The 18,387-nt window shown below is 45.9% G+C and overlaps 1 protein-coding gene across 4 annotated transcripts in view; it reads left to right on the top strand.

The window, feature by feature from the left end:
• REV1 (REV1 DNA directed polymerase) overlaps positions 1-18,387 on the top strand; it is a 339,104-nt gene that overhangs the window by 177,074 nt on the left and 143,643 nt on the right. The window lies entirely within an intron of this gene.

Raw genomic sequence — 18,387 nt, 5'->3', positions numbered from 1 at the left:
TCTGCTTGCTGCCTCACTATTCAGGCTGCAATTACCCAAGTGATAAATTGAGCTTTCTCTTCCCTTATTCCAGGGGTGGACTGATTAAGTGTCTTTGTCTGCTGTTTACCTTAGACTGTATCATCTTCCCAAAAGATTCCATGTTCTCCGAGGACAAGCAGGCTGCTTGTTCTCACGACTGGGGGTTGACGTCCATGGCAGCCCCCTCTGACCGGAAAAAAACTTCGCGGGAGGTCCCGCATGCAGAGCACGCCCACCGCGCATGCGCAACCGTCTTCCCGCCCGTGCGTGACTGTCCCGCTCAGTTTTTTTCCTTTCCACGCTGGAGAGAGACGTGTCTTCGTCCCTCTCTTAGTCAGCCCCGGAAACCGTATTGCGGCCTAGCCCGCGGTTTTTCTTTTCTTAGAGTACGCGTTCGCGTTATCTTTTTCTCGTTGAAAAAAAAAAAGTTCCCTCGTCGTTCTCAGTCACGAGGGCGTGTCGTCGCGGCCTTGTGGCCACACGGTCGTTTCTTTCTTTTTCGGTTGTGCTTTTCACCGCCACCATCGACGATTTTGACTTCGCCGGCGCGATTTTTCCATCGATGTCCTTGAAGGTCCCGAGCGGATTCAAGAAGTGTGGTCGGTGCGACCGGCAGATCTCACAGACCGATTCTCACGCTTGGTGTCTCCAGTGCCTCGGCCCGGAGCATAATTCCAAGACGTGCACCTTGTGTCTCGGCTTACGGAAACGGACGCAGGTGGCGAGGCAAGTTCTGCGGGACCATCTTTTTGGAACTTGCGCCGGCCCTTCGACGTCGACCTCGACGGCATTGGTGTTGACGGCCGGGTCTTCGGTGCCGGTACCGATGTCGACGGCGTCGGCACCGACTATGGCATCGACCCCAGGAGCACAGGTACCTTTGGCCCGCCGGCCTGCCGGCGACGGCGGTGGTGAGCGGCCGCACGGGCAGTCTGCCCCGGCCACTCCCGCTGCTCAGGGCCATCGGGACCGAACCCTGTCGGATCCGATACCTCGAGGCCGTGGGGGCTCGATGACAGGCATCAGAAGAAAGCCAAAAAGCACCGCCATCAGTCGCCCACGACGCACGGGACTGGCAGCTCCAGGACATCGAGGGACGACTCGACACCCAGGAAGCGGCAGTGCCGGGAGGAGTGTTCCCCCTCGGTCGAAGAGGTGTCGCTGCTCTGGTCCTCGGGTATCTCGGTACCTTCTCCTGGACCCGAGCAGCTTCCAGCACAGGCGCCCACACCGGCCCCCCTGCCTTTCCCGACAGCGGGCCTAGACGAGTGCCTCCGAGCCATCCTTCCGGGGATCCTGGAAGGGCTGATGCGCCAGGCTCTACCGGCACCGGGGGTGCTTGCGCCCCCGGCGCCGTTGATGGAGGCGCCGGTGGGTTCTGGCCCGACGATGAGGCCGCCGACGCCGCTTGCGGCACCGGTGTCGACCGCCACTCAGGTGGAGTCGACGTCGATGGAGGGAGCTTCATCCCCGCCGGCACGGGAGTCCACCGCTCGATGCCATCATCGAGGACGTGTTTCCTCGCAGTTGAGACAGGCCCGGTTGCGGTCTGAGCTGAGAGAGCTCATGTCCGACACCGAGGAGGAGGCCTCGTGGGGGGAGGAGGAGGACCCTAGATATTTCTCCTCAGAAGAGTCTGTGGGCCTTCCCTCCGACCCCACTCCTTCACCAGAGAGGAAGCTCTCGTCTCCTGAGAGCCTCTCCTTTGCCTCCTTTGTCAGGGATATGTCTATCAGCATTCCCTTCCCAGTGGTTACTGTGGATGAGCCGAGGGCGGAGATGCTCGAAGTCCTCGACTATCCATCACCACCTAGAGCAGTGATGGCGAACCTATGGCACGCGTGCCAGAGAGGGCACGCAGAGCCCTCTCCCTTGGCACGCGCGCCATCGCTGGTCCGCCCACTCTCCATCCCTCCCAGCACCAGGCCTGCCTCCCGCCCTCCCTCCAACCAAACAAACAACCATCAACCCGCCCGTCCTCCCTCCCTTCCAGCACCAGAACCCCCCCTTCTCCTCTTAAATTTTAAAAGCGTACCTCCTCGGAGTTCATTCAGGTGGCGTGCGTCAGCAGCGGCAGCGAAGCGCGTGGTGTTCTTCGCTCGGCGCGCCTTCCTTTCTGTCTCTCAAGCTCTGGTCCCGCCTATGTCTGTTTATATGCGCCATGGCTGCTGTAAGGGGTGTGGCTATCATAGGGGTGGAGTCATGTGGTGACCCCGCCCATAATGAGTACCGGCACTTTGCGATAAATAATTCGATTTTGAGTTGCTGTTTGGGCACTCGGTCTCTGAAAGGTTCACCATCACTGACCTAGAGAGTCTTCCACGGTACCGCTGCACAATGTCCTGAAGGAGACGCTGCTTCGGAACTGGTTGAAGCCACTATCTAATCCCACCATCCCCAAGAAAGTGGAGTCCCAATACAGAATCCACTTAGACACAGAGTTGATGTGGCCTCAATTGCCTCATGACTCGGCGGCCGTGGATCACAGAGTTTGAGGGATACCGCCTCGGCACCCCCTGGGCGGGAGTCTTGCACTCTGGACTTGTTTGGGAGGAAGGCCTACCAATCTTCCATGCTCGTGACCCGAATCCAATCATACCAGCTCTACACGAGCATCCACATGCGGAACAATGTGCGGCAACTGGCGGACCTGGTCGACAAGTTCCCTCCGGAGCAGTCGAGCCTTTTCAGGAGGTGGCCAGGCAGCTGAAGGCGTGCAGAAAGTTCCTGTCCAGGGGTATCTATGACACCTGTGATGTGGCATCTCGAGGTGCGGCCCAAGGTATAGTGATGTGCAGACTCTCCTGGCTGCGTGCCTCTGACCTGGACAACCGTACCCAGCAGCGGCTGGCGGATGTCCCTTGCCGGGGGGATAACATTTTCGGCAAGAAGGTCGAGCAGTTGGTGGACCAACTACACCAGCGGGAAACCACTCTCGACAAGCTCTCCCACCGGGCGCCTTCAGCATCCACCTCAGCAGGTGGACGTTTTTCCCGGGCCCAGCAGGCTGCACCCTACGCCTACAGCAAGCGTAGGTACACCCAGCCGGCCTGAAGGCCTCCTCAGGCACAGGGACAGTCCCAGCGCGCTCGTTCCCGTCAACAGCGTGTGCCTAAGCAGCCCCCTGCGCCTCCACAGGAAAAGCAGGGGGCGAGCTTTTGACTGGATCCATGGGAACATAGCCGCCATCAAAGTAGCCGTGCCGGACGGCCTGCCGGTCGGGGGGAGGTTGAAAGTTTTTCACCAAAGGTGGCCTCTGATAACCTCCGACCAGTGGGTTCTCCAAATAGTGCGGTGCGGATACACCCTCAATTTGGTCTCCACCCCACCAAATTGTCCACCTGGAGCCCAATCCTTCAACTCCCATCATAAGCAGGTACTTGCAGAGGAACTCTCCGCCCTTCTCAGCGCCAATGCGGTCGAGCCCATGCCACCCGGGCAGGAAGGGCAGGGATTCTATTCCAGGTACTTCCTTGTGGAAAAGAAAACAGGGGGGATGTGCCCCATCCTAGACCTGAGAGGCCTGAACAAGTATCTGGTGTGTGAAAAGTTCAGGATGCTTTTCTTAGGCACCCTTTTCCCCATGATTCAGAAAGACGATTGGCTTTGTTCCCTGGATTTAAAGGATGCTTATACTCACATCTTGATACTGCCAGCCCACAGACAGTATCTCCGATTCCGTCTGGGGACACGTCACTTTCAGTATTGTGTGTTACCCTTTGGGCTCGCCTCTGCACCACGGGTGTTCACGAAGTGTCTCGTGGTGGTTGCGGCGTATCTCCGCAAGCTGGGGGTGCACGTGTTCCCGTATCTCGACGATTGGCTGGTGAAGAGCACCTCCAAGGCAGGAGCTCTTCGGTCCATGCAGTGCACTATTCAACTTCTGGAGCTGCTGGGGTTTGTGATAAATTAACCGAAGTCCCATCTCCAGCCAGTCCAATCTCTGGAATTCATAGGAGCTCTGCTGAATTCACAGACGGCTCAGGCCTATCTTCCCGAGGCGAGAGCTCAGAATCTCCTGTCCCTCGCTTCCCAGACCAGAGCGTCTCAGCAGATAACAGCTCGGCAGATGTTGAGACTCCTGGGCCATATGGCCTTTATGGTCCATGTGACTCCCATGGCTCGTCTTCACATGAGATCTGCTCAGTGGACCCTAGCTTCCCAGTGGTGCCAAGCCACCGGGAATCTAGAAGATGTCATTCGCCTGTCCATCAGTTGCCGCAATTCACTGCGCTGGTGGACAAATCGGACCAATTTGACCCTGGGACGTCCATTCCAAATTCCGCAGCCCACGAAGGTGCTGACGACGGATGCATCTCGCCTGGGGTGGGGAGCTCATGTCGATGAGCTCCACACTCAGGGGGTGTGGTCCCCCCAGGAACAAGATCTTCAGATCAACCTCCTGGAGCTCCGAGCGGTCTGGAACACACTGAAGGCCTTCAGGGATCGGCTGTCCTACCAAATTATCCAAATTCGGACAGACAATCAGGTTGCAATGTATTACATCAACAAGCTGGGGGGCACCGGATCTCGCCCTCTGTGTCAGGAAGCCGTCAGGATGTGGCGTTGGGCACGTCAGTATGGCATGCTTCTCCAAGCCTCATACCTGGCAGGCGTAAACAACAGTCTGGCCGACAGGCTGAGCAGAATCATGCAACCGCACGAGTGGTCGCTCCATTTCAGAGTGGTACGCAAGATCTTCCGAGAGTGGGGCACCCCCTCGGTGGACCTTTTCGCCTCTCAGACCAGTCACAAGCTGCCTCAGTTCTGTTCCAGACTACAGGCACATGGCAGACTGGCGTCGGATGCCTTTCTCCTCCATTGGGAGAACGGCCTCCTGTATGCATATCCTCCCATACCTTTGGTGGGGAAGACCTTACTGAAGCTCAAGCAAGACCATGGCACCATGATTCTGATAGCGCCTTTTTGGCCCCGTCAGATCTGGTTCCCTCTTCTTCTGGAGTTGTCCTCTGAAGAACAGTGGAGATTGGAGTGTTTTCTGACTCTCATTTCGCAGGAGCGCTTCTGCACCCCAACCTTCAGTCTCTGGCTCTCATGGCCTGGATGTTGAGGGCGTAGATTTTGCTTCGCTGGGTCTGTCTAAGGGAGTCTCCCGTGTCTTGCTTGCTTCTCAAAAGGTTTCCACTAAAAAGAGTTACTTTTTCAAGTGGAGGAGGTTTGTCGTTTGGTGTGAGAGCAAGGCTCTAGAACCTCGTTCTTGTCCTGCACAGAACCTGCTTGAATACCTTCTACACTTATCAGAGTCTGGTCTCAAGACCAACTCAGTAAGGAATCACCTTAGTGCAATTAGTGCTTACCATTATCATGTAGAGGGTAAAGCCATCTCTGGAGAGCCTTTAGTAGTTCGATTCGTGAGAGGTTTGCTTTTGTCAAAGCCCCCTGTCAAGCCTCCTGCAGTGTCATGGGATCTCAATGTCATCTTCACCCAGCTGATGAAACCTCCTTTTGAGCCACTGAATTCATGCCATCTGAAGTACTTGACCTGGAAGGTCATTTTCTTGGTGGCAGTTACTTCAGCTCGTAGAGTCAGTGAGCAAGCCCTGGTAGCCCATGCTCCGTATACCAAATTTCATCATAACAGAGTAGTCCTCCGCACTCACCCTAAGTTCCTGGCAAAGGTGGTGTCGGAGTTCCATCTTAACCAGTCAGTCGTCTTGCCAACATTCTTTCCAAGACCGCATACCCGCCCTGCTGAACGTCGGTTGCACACATTGGACTGCAAGCGAGCGTTGGCCTTCTATCTGGAGCGGACACAGCCCCACAGACAGTCCGCCCAATTGTTTATTTCTTTTGACCCCAATAGGAAGGGGGTCACTGTTGGGAAACGCACCATCTCCAATTGGCTAGCAGATTGCATTTTCTTCACTTACGCCCAGGCTGGGCTGGCTCTTGAGGGCCATGTCACGGCTCATAGTGTTAGAGCCATGGCAGTGTCAGTGGCCCACTTGAAGTCAGCCACTATTGAAGAGATTTGCAAGGCTGCGACATGGTCATCTGTCCACACATTCACATCACATTACTGCCTCCAGCAGGAAACCCGACGCGACAGTCAGTTCGGGCAGTCGGTGCTGCAGAATCTGTTTGGGGTTTGAATCCAACTCCACCCTCCAGGACCCGATTTTATTCTGTTCAGGCTGCACTCTCAGTTAGTTGTTCTTCGTAGGTCAATTTCTGTTTTGAGTGAGCCTGAGAGCTAGGGATACCCCAGTGTGAGAACAAGCAGCCTGCTTGTCCTCGGAGAAAGCAAATGATACATACCTGTAGCAGGTGTTCTCCGAGGACAGCAGGCTGATTGTTCTCACCTACCCTCCCTACTCCCTTTTGGAGTTGCGTTTTTCCTCATTCCTTTGCTGGTCATTCAACTGAGCGGGAACGGTCGCTCACGGGCGGGAAGATGGCCGCGCATGCGCGGTGGGCGTGCCCTGTGTGCGGGACCTCCCGCAAAGTTTTTTTCCAGTCGGAGGGGGCTGCCATGGACGTCAACCCCCAGTCGTGAGAACAATCAGCCTGCTGTCCTCGGAGAACACCTGCTACAGGTATGTATCATTCGCTATCTCTTCCCAAAATCACAGAATTTGTGGGCATGTTCATCTGATATTTATTTAAAGCACATTGTCTGCACAATCTTAAATATTCTATACGGATTACAACTAGTAACATACATAATTTCTAAAACAAACGCGTTATATACAGCAAAATCCAACATTGAATCTCCACTTTCCTCTTCACAAATAAAAAGATCTTAAACCTTCATTTTAATAAATTATATCTCATCTTAAACTCCTAAGTAAGTTTGTTGACAGAAAATGTAAGTTCCTTTTTAAATACTCCTAAGTTTTGCATCTCTCTCATTTCTAGTGGCAAATTATTCCAAAGTCTTGGTCTAATAACATAAAATATGAATGATTGATATTCTTCCAGTCTGATTTTGTTATATGATGGAATTTCCAACAGATCTTAGTGCTTGTAACAGTTGATAAGTATGCACTTAGTGACAATAATCACAGAAACTTCTTTCAAAAAAAAACCTTTAAAAAACAATACACAAAATTTTAAATCTAATCCTATACTCTATAGGGAGCCAGTGACGTTATTTTAAAATAGGTGAAATATGAATGAATCAGCTACAACCCATTAAAACCCTTGCTACAGAATTTTGTGCTACCTGAAGAGCTTTCAACTGATTCTTATGTTTTCCCACAAGGAGAATATTATAATAATCAAAACAGGGAGGAATAATACTTTGGATCATATGAAAGTCTTTTAATCATCTTAACAGTCTCAAATTAAAAAAAAAAAATCTTTGACAGTTTTAAGAACTTGAACTTTTATACTGAGTGTGGAATTTATGATTGTCCTTAATTTCAAATTTTATCCATAATAGGGATCTTGTCATTTTCAAACTAGAACAAAAGTTGGAATATTGATTGGAAAAACATGATGTATTAGATCCAAAAGAATAAGTGTTTGTCATAGACCACTTTCTCCATTATGTTAGCAAGAAATGGTAAGGAGGAGATAAATAATCAACCACTTTCAAATCAAGAGCTTTAAAGGTTTCACTACTGCTGTTTTGAAAGCAGTGAGAACAATTTCTGTATCTAAAAACTTATTAATGATACAGAAAAAAGCAGGTATAGAAAAATCTTTCAAAGCTTTAATAAGTGAAAGATTACAGAAAGAGGTATTAATTCTTGCAAAAAACGTTTTCCAATTGTGAAATAGAAACCTGCTGCAGTTTAGACCAAACTTTATCTGGAGATAATGGATAGATCATTTTTATTATTATTATTTATTGCATTTGTATCCCACATTATCCCATCTCTTTGCAGGCTCAATGTGGCTTACAATTCATCATGGATACTGGAAATAGAAGAGAATATACATTTGGTTTTACAGAGGGTTGTAGGTTACATGGTGGTAAAAAAATGATAGTGTTAAAGCAAAAGACATTAAAGAACATTTCTGGATATGTTAAAGATTGTACAGTTACACGTGTTGATCTTTGTGATATATTTTGTCGAAGAGAGAGGTTTTCAATAGTTTGCGGAAATTGGTCAATTCATAGACCGTTTTCAGGTTGCGAGGTAACGCGTTCCAGAGCTGTGTGCTTGTATAGGAAAAGGTAGATGCATGCATTAATTTGTATTTCAAGCCTTTACACTTGGGAGGATGAAGATTGAGGATTGTGCGAGAAGATTATTTTGCATTTCTGGGTGGTAGTTCTATTAGGTCTGACATGTAGGCTGGGGCGTCACCATGGATAATTTTATGGACTAGGGTACAAAGTTAGAACGTGATGCGTTCTTTGAGTGGGAGCCAGTGTAGTTTTTCACGTAAGGGTTTTGCGCTTTCGTATTTTGATTTGCCGAATATTAGTCTGGCTGCCGTGTTCTGAGCTGTTGGTAAATTCTCAAAATCAAATTGATTAGTAGTAATCATGATTTTGTTTGAGAAACCTACAGCAAAATCCTAGCTTGTAATAGACAGACCAGTCTCTTCAGACTTATTTGGATTATTTAACAATCTGTTAACTATTGCAAACAATTCTTTTGATCCTAGTGGATAAAATTCAGTTATATCTTTAGAATATGAGCATTTAGCAGATTGAATTGCTTTTTGATAAACTAAAAGTTTTATGTTATGTGGATCAAGAGTCACTCTGGAGGGATATTCTCTCCATTCGCTTTCACATTTCCTCAGATCATGTTTTCGTAAATCTAAGCTCATCTATAAACCAAGGCACTCTAAGGGCACATTTAGGACATTTTTCCTTCACAGGCACAATTTATGTTTCAATCATTTTTATTGGAGAAAATTTTTAAATAAACTTATTCAACAGTATTTTGGCTTCTGTTGTAACTTATTTACGTCACCATCAACATCTTATTGAACCTTTACAGCTTAACAGTAACTTATGCATCTTTATACATTGTACAGCGAAATAAACTAAATATATGGCATATTAGATATCTGCCCTTTTATCGCCCAACTGATCTATTGTTCTCCAATTCTTTATTTTCCCCCTCTTTTTCCCCCCTCCCTTTCCCTTCTCTCCCTCCCTCCCTTCCCCTGCCCTCCCACCCTTACCCACCCTCTATCACAGTTATACTTCACATCACGCTTAGTTCTTAGTCCACTTTAATTCTCACATATTTATTATTTGACCTCTGGCTTGGGGAGTCAAAGTCAACCAAAACAGGGTCCAGCAATTCCAAAAGTTCTTTGTAACAAGGGGTCCCCGACCTCTCAGGCTTATCCGTTCCGTGCGCAACAGGTTAATCATCTGCCCTCTCCAGTGAGATTCCGAAGGGCTCTCCGCTGACAACCACATCAACAGGATTGTTTTCTTGGCCACCATAATTGTTTTAAACACAAATGTTCGACATCCTCTTGGAGGGCTTCCCGATAGTTTTGGGTGGCCAAACAGCAACATTGGTTCTACTTGCCATTGTATATCCCACATGTCTGCCACTCGTCGTATCAATGCCTGCCAGTATGATCCAATCTGTGGACAACTCCAGAACATATGTCCCAATGTTGCTCCCTCCGCCTTACACTTGGGGCATGCTCCATCTGGTGATATGCCCATGTGAAATGCGCGTCTCGGAGGGACATACGCTCTCAACGTAAACTTAAACTGCATCTCCCAATAATACGTTAGGTCCGTATTCTTACGATATCCAATCAAATGTTCCCGGATCAATGCTGCAGTTATATCCACTCCCAATTCCGCACTCCACAGTTTAGATAGTGTCACGAAATCTGGTTCTTTTGCCATTTCCTTTAAATGTCTATGGTAAAATTTCAATGGCACTTTTTGTTGTGCTCCCAATGAGAGGGCCGATCCCAGCTCCTCCTGTACATCTTCCGTCATTGTTTCCTGTGGGAGACTACGGCTATAATGTTGCAGCTGCAAATAATGAAACCAATCTGATGAGTCAAGCATAAACTGGTTTTTAAGTTGCTCCCATGATTTAATCTTCCCATCCTTGTCTAAGGCCTGGTGCATGTATTCCAATCCTTTTTCCTTCCAACGTACAAAGGCCGCATGTTGTTGTCCAGGTGGGAATTCTGGGTTACCCCAAATTGGAAGGTATGGGGTTGTGGCAGCTCGAAATTTATGGTGTCTGCAGAGCCAACTCCACACCGCTTGAGCAGTATGTAAAATTTGTGCTGCTCTTAACAAGCTCATTTCTGCTTTATTCTTTTTATGTATCAGGGAGCTGATATGTCTCTGGCCTATTTCTTGCAGCTTGAGATGAGAGGGAGTAAAATATTGTGTGCGTCTTAGCCAATCATTTAAGTGCCTCATGCCACTTGCAATTGTCATTTCCCGGAGGTTCAATAGTCCCAGGCCTCCGAATTCCCTCGATAGATGAAGTGTGGATAGTGCTATTCTTGGTTTTTTCTGCGCCCACAAAAAGGTCTGTAAAAACTTGTTTAATTGTTTTTCATCAGCCTTAGTCAGGTACAAAGGCAAAGTCTGGAATATGTAGAGCCATCTGGGCACTGTTACCATATTATAAAGGGCTATCCGACCCAGAAGTGATAATGGGAATCCCTGCCACATTTGTAAAGTTAACTTTGTTGTATTCATCAGTTTCCTCATGTTTCGATCATATAGCTGTGTAAGATCTCGAGGTATTAATACACCCAGATATTTTATTGTCTCTGCCTCCCACTCCATGGGTAATGCTAGTGTCTGTCTGAGAGCGTCCCCCTGCAATACCTCCAAAGCCCTAGATTTTTGAATGTTCAATATGTACCCTGACAGGTCCCCATACTCCCTTACTATCTCCAGTATTCTAGGTATTGCCCGTTCTGGTTGTTGGGTTATTATTAATAAATCATCAGCAAAGGCGAGGGCTTTGACTGTGCCTCCTGCCAGGGGCACCCCCCTCACCCCTCCATCTGCTTTAAGCACTTGTAGCAGTGGTTCCATTGCCAGGATAAACAAAAGGGGCGAGAGCGGGCACCCCTGCCTGGTTCCCTGTTTGATCTCAAAGGAAGTTCCCTTTATTCCATTTACCAAAACTGCTGCTCGAGGTTTGTTATACAATGCCCCCAATGCATCTCCATACCATCCTTGAATACCCATATAGTTTAAGAGTCCAAACAAGTATCCCCAGTCTACCTTATCAAATGCCTTTTCAGCATCCAGACCAAGAACCAAAGCTGGTTCCTGGTCTTGTTGGCTCTTTGCCATTGCCAAGAGCAGTCGTCTAACATTGTTCCCTGCTTGCCGGTTCTTCACAAAACCTACTTGTTCTTCCCCTATTAAATCAGGAAGGAGTTGTCCTAATCTGGTGGCAAGAATGCGAGCCAGTATCTTTACATCTAAGTTTATCAAAGAGATTGGCCGATAGGAACCTGGTTGTGTGCTCTCCTTGCCTGGTTTAGGTATCAAAGTGATTAGTGCATCATTGGCATACTGGGGGAATTCTTTGTCTTCTACTACCTGTTCCAAGTATTTTCCCAGGGCTTCCAAACCTTCTTTCGATAGTATCTTATAATATTCTCCCATAAAGCCGTCAGGCCCAGGTGCCGAGCTCATGGCTAACGCTTTGATCGTGTTTTGCAATTCTGTCCCTGTTATAGGACTATTTAACATGTCTATTTGTTGTGGCTGGAGTTTGGGGAAGCCCATTTGATCTAAATATTCCTCCAAGTCCCCTATGTCCTTTCTCGGCAAGCCCCCATATAAGGAACTAAAATAAGTATGAAATATCTTCCCTATATCTTCACTCTTATTTTTTGTCACCCCCTTGTGGTCTTGTATTGCAGTGATTACCCGTCCTGGGGTCTCTGTTTTCAGCAGCCTTGCTAATATAGTGCCCGCTTTGTTACCAAATCGTTGTAATCTACATTTATAATATGTTAAGGATCGTATAGTCTGCTTGTGAATTAGGGTATTAAGGGTAATTTGGGCCGTTAAGTATTGTTCCTTATTTATTGCTGTTGGGTTTTTTATATAAACTTGTTTAGCTTTCCTAAGTTGGGTTTCTAGATGTAAAATTGCCCTTGCTTGCTTTTTCTTACGGCTGTGTACAAAGGCAATTATATCCCCCCGCACCACTGCCTTGGAGGCCATCCAGTATAGTTTTGGATTATTCATGTGCTGTTTGTTAAACCGTTCATAATCCTTCCATTTAGCATTAATGTAACGGGTGAATTCTTTGTCTCCATGTAAGTACATCGGGTATCTCCAACCCCCTCCATGCCTATAATACTCTGAAGCCTCTATCTCCATCCACACCATTGCATGATCCGATATTTCTGTAGGGCCTATTCCAGTACCTCGTACCCAGGAGAATGCCGAACTGTCCAGAAGTATATAGTCTATTCTAGAGCTGGTACCATGTGCCCTAGATAAATGTGTATAATCTTTTGTCTCTGGGTGTAATGCCCTCCAAGTATCTACCAGGCTTAACGTGCGTATGAATGTCGAGAGTGCCCGCTTTCTACTCCCCCCTTGTGGTGCTTCTCTTGGGTTAGTGGTGTCCATCATTGGGTCCATTACTAAGTTAAAATCTCCACCTATCAACAATTTCAGAGATGCATACGGGGCACACTGTTTTATTATGGTTTGGAGGAAGTTTGGCGAGAAATCATTAGGCCCATATAAGGATATAACCAAGAACTCTTTATTTTGAAGCCAAAGACGTATTAGGACGTATCGCCCCTGGGGGTCTGCCTGGAGCAATTTTGCCTTAGCTGCTATTCCCTTCCTTATTAATATTGCTACTCCCTTCGACCTGCCTGCAGCAGAAGCAGAAAATACTTCCCCCACCCAAGCTCTTTTCAATTTACAGTGTTCATCTTCCGAAAGTCTAGTCTCCTGTAGACAAGCCACATCTGCTCTATGTCTCTGCAATGCCTGTAATATTTTCGACCTTTTCACAGGGGTTGCTATGCCCCCCACGTTCCAAGATATAAACCGGATCGTCTTAGCCATCCCAGCACAGCATTAGCCATATTAAAAACCAGTTGTTCTTTAGTAAACTTGAGATTTGGGCGCCCAGCCTCGCCTTCCTCTCTATTGGTCTGCTCTTATCTGTGGGTTCCTTGATTTTTGTCCTACTCAGCGCATATAAGGGTGTTCTATTCCTACCCTCCCTCCCCGAAGTTACTTCCCTTCTGCTCTTACTACCTGTCTTCCCTTCTTGTGGTTGTAATTTCAATTGTGTTAGTTGCTCCTGTGATAGTTCCCCCTCCCTCTTTAATCTCCTGTGTCCTGCTCTCTTCCGTTTTTCTCCCCTCCTCCCTCCCTCCCTCCCCCCCTCCCGCCTCCCCCATTTCTTCTTCCCATAATCCTTGGTCCACCCCATCCACCTTATGGTGTAAGACTTATAGTGATGGTTCCCCTCCCCCAACCCGCTTATTCTCTATATTATCCAATTTCTTGTGTTCAGTCTTGTGCAGGTCTAATTGCCTTCCCCCTCTAACTCAATATAGTGTAATAGTCAGCAAGTCCTCTTAAGTTATAGTTGTACTCCCTACTTCAGGGTATTCAAATCTATACCTCAGATGTTTTGTACTGGATTCATGTGTTAGCGTCCTCAGAGTTCAGTTGATCTTGGAGCCCATCCTGTGCTTCTTGCGGTGTCTGAAATATTTTCCAGTTTCCATTTTGCAGTACTTTCAATTGTGCCGGATAAGCGAGCATGAATCTTCTATTCAATGTTGCTAATTTTGTGCATATTGGTCCAAAGGCTCGCCTGCGTTCCTGCAGTACTATCGAGTAGTCCTGAAAGATTTTTATTTTTGCTCCATCAAATGTCAATGCGTCCCATTTCTGGCGTGCACCTCTTAGAATTTCAGTTTTGTGCACAAAGTTGTGGATCTTTGTAATCACTACTCTTGCTCTGCCATTTCCAGTTCCTTTTCGGCCTAATCGATGAGCGCGCTCCAGGCAGAGAGGCCCCGCGCTGTCCGACAGCGCAAATTCCTCTTTTAGCCAGCGTTCTAATTGTGTTTGGAGTAGTTGGTCAGGTACTGTCTCAGGAATTCCCACTATCCGCAAGTTCGATCTCCGTGATCTATTTTCTAGATCGTCTAGTTGTTGAGCCTGGGTTGTAGTTAATTTTTCCAATTCCCGCACTCGCTCCCGCAAAGCATGTTCTGCCTCCTCGGCTACTACTATGCGGCCTTCCAGGTCCCCGGTCCTCCTTGTTGTATCTGCCAGTAATGTTTCTACCGCTGCTAGTTGTTCGGATATCTGGGCATATTGGGGCGCCATAGCTGTTTTTACTGCCTCCGTCAATTGTGCTAGTTGCGACGGGGTAAACACCGGAGGTGAGTTCATCTGCGCAGGGCTTTCCGCCATTTTGGGCTCACTCAGTCCACGGTGTCGTTCGGTTTCTTTCTTTACTGTTTTTCCCGGCATTGTTGTTGCTGTACGAATGAGGTATTGGTCCATATAGGACTGTTCCTATGATCGCAAATCGCTGTTATTTCGTTTGTTTTTAGTGCTATTTTAGCGTTGTTGGGGGAGGGTTCTCAGAGAGACAGAAAACACGTCTTCCCCTCTCACTCCATCACCGGAAGTCCACAGGCACAATTTAAAGAATCATTCCAAACAGTGACTGCAGTTCCACATCTAGAGTTTCCAAATCCCTAATTTTAACAGAACTTTTTTAAATCTGAGATCACATATGAGTCACAAACGTTATAGTTCTTGGAACATTGTAATTAACTTTTTCTAGTTTAAGTTTAAATTTAATCACAGCATGATCCAGCCATGAACCAACATAATCTCATCAGTGAGCAAAGCTCAAAAAGTTAAATATTGACCAATAAAAATAAGATCTAAACAATGACCTTGAAGATGATTGGATGAATCCTTCATTAACCTCCAACCTAAAGCATCCACCAAACTCAAGAAATTATATGTAGCTTCATCTGTTTCCTAATTGTCATCCTGCATTTTGTCATCCTAATTGTCCCCACCAGACCACAGTATTGCCAAAATTCAGTGCTTCCAGCACCAAAGATCCTTTTTAGTCTATCAGGCATATAATACCAGTGATAGATCATTTTATACCCATGTATCAGACATATAATACCAGTGATAGAACATTTTATGCCCATTCTCCAGCATGTTGTTAGCCAGAGCCACTTTAAATAATCCATCATAAATTTTCTCCCACTCTTTTTTTTTTTTTTTTATCCCAGTGAGTCTTCCTAAATTTTCCTCCCATCTTTTTTGGTACCTAGGCAGCTGTGTGACCTGAGGCTGAAAAGCAGCATAAATGTGGAATACTACTACTACTACTACTATTTAGCATTTCTGTAGCGCTACAAGGCATACTCAGCGCTGCACAAACATAGAAGAAAGACAGTCCCTGCTCAAAGAGCTTACAATCTAATAGTCTTCCTTACTAGTCCCAAACTTAATGTAGTTTCTATTGGCAATACTTATAAAGGAACTCTGTTCCCTTTTGGATGCAAGTGCTGTCGAACCCATTCCACCCCATCCTAGATATAAAAGTCTGAACAAATTCCTCCACATAAGGATACATCCCATTCATAAGAGGCATTTGATTTGTCATAGAAAGATATCAGTACCAGTATTGTGTATTGACATTTGCTTTCCTGCCAGCTCCTTGTATAGTCAAAAAATGCCTTTTTGGCTAGACTGGGAGTACATGTTTCCCTATTTGGACAATTGGCTGGAAAAGAACACATCTGCAGAAGAAGTGGAAGGATTGGTGCACACAACCATACAGGTGCTGGAGAAGGTCCTTGAGACAGCCCAGGTTTGGGCGAAACGTGCATGTCGGACATCTGTCCCCCTGAGTCCGACAATAAAGCAAGATGCAATGATATAAGTGAAAAAGTTTTCATAAATACAAGAGGAGGTTAGGTGTAGAAGAACCAATGAAGATTTAGATGTTATATATATCACTGCAATTGAAGTTGTAGCGATTAACATCACTGAGGTTCTGGGGAAACCAGTGAGAGATGGTTTGAAGATACTTAGATAAAAGCTACAAAGATACATGACTCTGGAAGATTTTGAATTAGTATGATAAGAAGCTGTATGTGTATTTATAGTTACTGGATTTCAGAAATTTATGATCTTTTGATTAGGAAGCCATTGATCCATCTCAGTACGCTTCCTCCAATCCCGAAATATTCTAGGATGTTCAATAGTATTTTATGGCTAACCATGTCAAATGCGCTAGACATGTCAAATTGTAGGAGAAGTACACTGTTGCCAGTTGCAATTGTTTGTTTGAATTTTGTTAGGAGAGTGGTTAGTATGGTTTCAGTGCTGTGGTTGGATCAAAATCCTGTTTGTGATTCGTGTAGTATTGAAAATTTGTTTAAGAAGTCGGTAAGTTGCTTGGTTACCATACTTTCCATCAGTTTTACTGCCAGAGGGATGGATGCTACCGGGCGGTAGTTGGTTATGTCATTTGCTTTTGTCTTTGGGTATTGGGGTGAGTAATATATTTCCTTTATCCTTAGGGAAGAGTCCATGTTGTAGCATGTAGTTTAGGTATGACGTGAGGTCTGTTACGAAGCGTCGAGGGGCGGATTTTATTAGGTTGTTAGGACATATGGTCAGTTTGCAGTGAGATTTGGCGGACCTGTTGATTGCTTGGGTGACGGTTTCGTCGGTCAGTAGGTCGAAGTTTATCCAGATTTGCTGGATATTCATCGGTGATTGGGTCCAAACAGTTAATGAATTTTTCGTGGTCAGAGATATTAAGTGGTAGTGTGGATCGTAGTTTTATAATTTTCTCATTGAAGTGTTTAGCCAGGCTGTCTGCTGATGGGGTGTCCGTGTTGGTTGTGGTAACCGGTGTGGTGTCAAGTAGTTTGTTCACGAGTTGGAAACGTTTATGTGTATCTTTGTAGTCTGGCCCTATTCTGGATTTGTAGTATGACCTTTTGGTTTGTCTTATTGTATATTTATATTTTCTTTGCATTTTTTTCCATGCTCGTTCCAGTCTCCTTACTTGTGTTTTTAATTCTTTCAGTTCTTCGTTAAACCATGGTATCGAGATGTGTCTTCGTGAGGTTCTTATTTGTAATGGTGCAATTTTGTCTAATATGCTTCTGCATCTGTTGTCCCAGTTTAGGAGGTAGTGTTTGGAGTCTGTTTGTGCTATCCATTCGTTATTGTAAATCTGTTGCCAGAATGTTACAGGGTCAATTTTGCCTCTCATGGTGTAGGTTGTGTGTTCTTGCTTGTGGTATGAGCCTTTTTTTCGCCATTGTAGGGAGAGGTTTAGTTTGTGGTGGTAACTCATATACTTTATTTTAACTCACCTTCAGCTCAGATGTGGAAAAAGGCAAGTAAATCTAAAATCTGAATCTACCATAGAACATCCACCATCTTTTTGGTTTTGTTTTGCTTCATTAAACATGGAATTGCTGTACCAGACAATTGGCATATTTGGATAACAGATTGCATCTCCTTCACTTAGCACTCATGCCTAGGCTATTCTGATCTTGAAGGGGCATGCCAGAGGTCATAATATCAGCATCATCACTGCATCACTATATCTAAAGCAGAGGCAGCCCAATCATTGGACAACACTAGGCACTTGCCTAAGGCAACAGCTTCCTGCAGGGCAGAAAAGAGCAGCGGCAGTCAAAGCAAAACATTCAATTTTGACAGCCATACAAACTCAAAGAAGCATTGATATGTGTTTTCACCTACAGAAGATGTGGGCAGTTTTCAAATAGCCAATTTAATTGGGTAAATGACTTCCATCATTTGTGTGTGTACACATATGCACACAACAATGTTTAAAAACATGATCTCTTGTGGGGTGGGTGGAGAGATTAGAGGTCTGAACGTTAATTGAGGGAGTGGGAGCATAAGATTGAAAATTTGCCTTGAGTGCTCATTACCCTTGCATCGTCCATAATCTAAGACCGATCTCTGTTGTGGAGATATGTAAGGCTGTAGGGCTAATAAGGTGATTAGCTAATAATTACTTTGGTTAGAGTTGTGGCTTGTTTCATCTGCTTGGAGTATGATTGTGCCCTAAAATGGTCCCAAAACAAAGGAAAGTGTTCTTATGAAAGTTTTGCTGACAATAGGAGAGAAGAATGGCCACACTTTGGAAGTGTATTGCAATTTATTGGTTTTATCTATCTATCTATCTATCTATCTATCTATCTATCTATCTATCTATCTATCTATCTATCTATCTAAAATAGAAGGATATATATATTAGTATGGCAAAGGAATAAGGAAAATTTAGCGTCTAGACCTATCAGTACATGGTAGAACAGTAAGGTAACAATATCAGTGTAACTAATAATTATTCCTACTAATACAAGGGCTACAATGATTTTATAATTAGACGCTGTATCATAAGT

Source organism: Microcaecilia unicolor, chromosome 4 (assembly GCF_901765095.1).
Source record: "Microcaecilia unicolor chromosome 4, aMicUni1.1, whole genome shotgun sequence".
Taxonomy (NCBI): domain Eukaryota; kingdom Metazoa; phylum Chordata; class Amphibia; order Gymnophiona; family Siphonopidae; genus Microcaecilia; species Microcaecilia unicolor.
This window is presented reverse-complemented; position numbering and strand designations above follow the sequence as displayed.